The following is a 5,295-nucleotide window of genomic DNA, read 5'->3' on the forward strand; positions in this document are numbered from 1 at the left end:
AAACTTTCAGGATTTTTCAAGAAACAAAACAAGCCAAAATGCTTTGTTTCATCCACTTGAAATGTCTCCTTTGTGTTTATCACTCTGGTGATTAACTGATGCACTCACTATGCTATACTATATATCTGCAAGATACAGTTAAATATGAAGCACTTTGATGCTAAACAGGCAAAAAGAATTTATTTATTTGACATGTTAGGTAAATTATCACAAGCTTAATGAGTTCTGCTGAATCCACATTTTCTGAAGAAAATATCTCAGTGGAAAAAAACAGATCTAGAGTGGTTGTGTTTGATTAAGAACTGATAGAAAATTAAAAAATAATAATAATCCCCACATAATTCCCTGACTCTGTTCTCTGCATGGGCTACATTGCTTTACTGGCACAAGGATGAACCCTGGCTCAAATTAGTGAGGGGTTTTAGCATTTTCTTTCACTGGATAATGCTCTGTAAATTTTCCTCTCAATATCTTGACATATAAAGATATTGCTCAATCATTAAATTTGGAGTGTCTCAACACCTGGGTGTCATTTCCCTGTTGTCTGATGGTTTAACCATTTCACGTTTCAAAAAGCTTGCTGCTCATGCTGTGCCATCTTGTTAGCACACAGCCTTCAGATTGGAGCTCTGTCTTTTAGGCGGCATCAAAAGTATCTGGAGATGGAACAGAATTCTAGCAATTCAGAAATATCACATCTCTGAGGAGGTGGGACAGGGAAAACAAGGGAATTCTTGAGGCTTTTATCAATCTGCATAAGGAACAACCAAACCATATGAAAGAGTAACACTAAATCAGCCTTCAAACAAGCAGTTTGAAATCAGTAGTCCAGAAATCAGTAGTCTAGAATACTTTGTTCTTTCTTGACCATGCCCCACTTGTATCATTTGCAAAATTATATGTATATATAATATATATAGTTCTGAAAACTTTCACAAAAAGAGTATAGAAAGGAAAGATTAATTGTATCTTCCTTCCTTCCCTTTTTCCTACCCTCCTTTCCCTCCTTCCCTCCTTCCCTCTTTCCTTTCTTCCCTTTCTTCCTTCCTCCAGTCCTTCCGTCCAGCCTTCATCATTCAATGAGATAAATGGGCTTTGCTGCACTTTATTCTCTTTCTTCTATTGTTTCCACAGTTCATATCCCTCAAAAATGTGTTACTACACATTTCCTTCCCATTACACGGCCACGGTTGCTTAAGAAGACAACAACATATCTGGCTAAAAGCTAATGTGTAGATGTTTTCTAGCTGATTACAACAGCTGCAAGCAGAACAATGGCATTTCAATACTTTCATATGGAGTCCATCAAGCATGTTCTAACAAGTGATTTTATGATTTCAGTAATGGTCTGTTCATATTGACCATAACTTGGCAGAACTAAGCAGGTCTGAACTTTTGGAGAAAGTTCTGTTTCCTAAGCGATGGCTGCTTTTAAAGGACATTCTCTTTGAACTTGGCAAGCAGTTTGGGATATTGGGCAACACTTCAGGGGCTGCTTCTTTATCTGTAGTAAAATAGCATCACTTCAATGACATTTTAGTTTTTCAAGTCTAAGATTCTTTTTTAAAAAATAATGATCCTTGTTTTCCCTTGAATTAATTAACAGAGTTTATCTTTAAAATAAAGTGTTATATTACTAATATACTAACTATTCAAACTAATATATATATTAATTTAGCCTCTTTGCTTTCACTAGGCAAAATATGGAATTTAAATAGAACAGGCTATTTGAATAAAACTCCCTATTAATGTCTAGATTTCCTATTAGAAAATGATTATTACTTAGTATAGGAAACAGAACTAATGTTGATGTTTGTGTGACAGAATTTCTCCCCCAGGACACTTAAGAGTCATAGATTTTCCCTGAAACACTTTAAATATTGCATACTTGTCTTAGCTCTGTGACAGTGAGCAACACAGATCACAAGTTTTTCTCTTAGTATACTGGAAATAATACAAAATCTTACTGTTCTCACAGCATGTGAAACTTGCTCTTTTGGTCCCATCTGGTATCAGCACAGAAAAACATGGAAATGAAAGTGTTCTATGCAACTCTAAAGATTCCTCTTCTGCCCAGTTTTTGAATGTACGACAGTATTAATGGCAACTTAAGTTAGCTACTTTGGCATATGTTAAACTGAAAATAAAAGATATCATCTCTCAGCATTAATCGCCTCAATCTAGAGCAGTGACTGCCTGAAAACTTAGCTGTTCCCCTCTGCATACAGCAGCAGAACAGCTCTCATTTTTTGTACTGTCGTAATGATGCATAATCTTATTTTAATATTTTATTTATCCATGTAGCTAGAAAACTGCATGACGAATATTTCATTCCTTTTCAATTTAATGTATGTTGAATGTACTAGGAGTGAGGGACTAAACAGTATTCTACATACACATGCATGTGCACATACATGCAAAGAAGGTTATTTCTCATGCACACAGACATCACAAAGCTTAACAAAGGAAAATGCCAGGTTCTGCACCTAGGAGACACAGGTACAGACCAGGACCAGACCAGTTCTGCACCTAGGAGACACAGGTACAGACCGGGAGAGAAGTGGCTGGAGAGCAGCTCAGCAGGGAGAGACCTGGCGGTGCTGGTTGACGGCAGGCTGAACATGAGCCAGCAGCGTGCCCTGGCAGCCAAGAGGGCAAACTGCAATTTGGGGTTCGTTAAATACAGCATGGCCAGACAGTCAAAAGACATAATTCTCCCCTGTATTTAGTGTTGGTGTGGCCTCAGCTCGAATATGGTATAATGTAACCTTGGACAATAAGAAACAATGAACTACTGGGCTGTAGCTGAAGGAACACTCTGTGACCACCTTGGTTTTTAGAGGGTGATGGCAAAGCTAGGCAACAGATTTCGTATTTAAGCAAAGACACTTTCAACTTGTAGAAAACATTTAGCATTAAGGAAAGTGAAGGACATTTGACACACAGGGATTTTACTAGGTGTTTTCCCAACTTGAAGAAGAAGAGGAGGAAGAGAAAGAGAGGAGAAGGAGAAAACCACTATAATTCCTTATGGTAGAATTCTGATACACAAATATCCATGGACTCAATTAAATCCCCAGGATTAGAGATATTTGAGTAAGATTTCTAGGGTTTTTTTTACACCTTTTTCAATCTGCAGCAAAAAATCCACAAAATTAACTATACGGCTTGTCTAGTGGCAACTGTAAAATATTTAAATCTTAGCTAAACTTAGAGTGGAAAGAGAGGAGAGAGTGAAATAGCCTTACACTCTCTCGTTAATCTGGTATCTCTGCACAGCACAAGTCTGAGATCTCAGAGATGATGTTTGGTCTGCAAGCTTCAGTAACTCAGTGGTAATTCTGTTTTGCTGTGCTTTCTGAAGCACAAGCAGAAGCGCTGAACCAGAACGCTGTTCACTGTTTTCCATATCGAGGATTTTTAAATGGAAAGAGGCAAGGAACACACAAAGTTATTCCCTAACATGAAATGGGAAGTTGCCCCCACTATCTATCAGGTCAAATGACAAGACCAAATTTTTAGAATCTCTGTAAGCAAGAGAAGTGAGACCAACTGCCAGAAGTACGGCTGATTGTCAGGCTGACTGCACAAATCTCCCCACACTGCCTTCCTGCAGGAGCTGTGGGACAGCACAGCCCATCCCTGCTGCCCTGTCCCCTGCCCAGCACAGACAGAGCTGGGCTAGGCAGCCCTCATCCCCTTCCTCCACCTCTCATTGCCTCCAGGAGATAGGTGGCTACACAACAGTGAAGGCAAAACAGTTGTCCAGTATTGCAGAGAAAGGTATTTTAAAAGGATTAAATACAGGTTTCCATAGTCACCGTGCATGTCCCTGTGAGAACGATTGTTTTTGCAAATTGGTCACTCCAGTCTGGTAACTGCTGAACAAACAATGGGAATGTAATCAACTGGAAGCAGGTCCAGTAAGCAACACCATAATGTTATTCTATTTTTATATATTTTCTCAGCTATTTAAAAAACAATCTCAGCCAACTTTCCCCTGCTGTTCAACGAAGTGTTGTAGGACACCTAATTTTACAAGAAAACCTTCAACCTTCTGCTGCATCAGGACTAATTTGACTGTTAATGTTTTATGGAAAGAAATCTTTAGAACACATTTTATATCACTTTTCAAGCCTACTATATACTACCAGAGGAAAATTGTTAGGATTTTGTTCTTTCCTCCAACTGTGGTACAGAAGAAGCTCTAATTTCTCAAAAATATAATCAAAAAAAAAAAAAGATAATTAGAATGCTCTGTTTTGTTTTTTATTTACAAATTCAAAACATTGATTTTCATTACAATGCAACTGTACATAATGTGTAGAGCAATAACTCTACTGTAGTACAGATATACATATGCAACGCAATACTAAAATATGAACAAAAAAAAATGTTATTTGGAACGAAAATAATTCATTAGGGCGCAGTTCTCTCATAGTATGTTTACTGCTAACTTGATAAATACTCTTAGTTTTTACCCCAAACATTCCCTTTTTGTGACTAGTTAAAGGTGAGAACATTATTTAGAAATGTTTATGCATGTTACAGACATACATTCCAAAAATAAAAAAGAAAAAACAAAGAAAAAGAAAAAAAAAGAAGGAAAGGGAGAGAAGGGAAAGGGAAAGGGAGAGAAGGGAAAGGGAAAGGGAGAGAAGGGAAAGGGAAAGGGAGAGAAGGGAAAGGGAAAGGGAGAGAAGGGAAAGGGAAAGGGAGAGAAGGGAAAGGGAAAGGGAGAGAAGGGAAAGGGAAAGGGAGAGAAGGGAAAGGGAAAGGGAGAGAAGGGAAAGGGAAAGGGAGAGAAGGGAAAGGGAAAGGGAGAAGGGAAAGGAAAGGGAGAGAAGGGAAAGGGAAAAAGGGAAAAAGGGGGAAGGGAAAGGGAAAGGGAGAAAGGGAAAGGGAAAGGGAGAGAAGGGAAAGGGAAAGGGAAAGGGAAAGGGGGAAAGGGAAAGGGAAAGGGAAAGGGAAAGGGAAAGGGAAAGGGAAAGGGAAAGGGAAAGGGAAAGGGAAAGGGAAAGGGAAAGGGAAAGGGAAAGGGAAAGGGAAAGGGAAAGGGAAAGGGAAAGGGAAAGGGAGAAAAAAGGAAAAAAAAACGAGATGGAGAAACAGAGTAGAACATTAGAATTATACAACCAGTTTTGTGAACCTCATTCATTTCCTCTTGCAAATCAAGTGTCCTGAGGTCAGCTATGCTCTTATCATACAGAAAAAATTAGAAAGTGCTAGACTTGTCCAGAAAGGATTATCTTCAATATTTTCATTTACAAATATAATTGAATGACAGCAGTTTGT

The sequence above is a fragment of the Anser cygnoides genome, chromosome 2, assembly GCF_040182565.1.
Source record: "Anser cygnoides isolate HZ-2024a breed goose chromosome 2, Taihu_goose_T2T_genome, whole genome shotgun sequence".
In the NCBI taxonomy this organism is placed as follows: domain Eukaryota; kingdom Metazoa; phylum Chordata; class Aves; order Anseriformes; family Anatidae; genus Anser; species Anser cygnoides.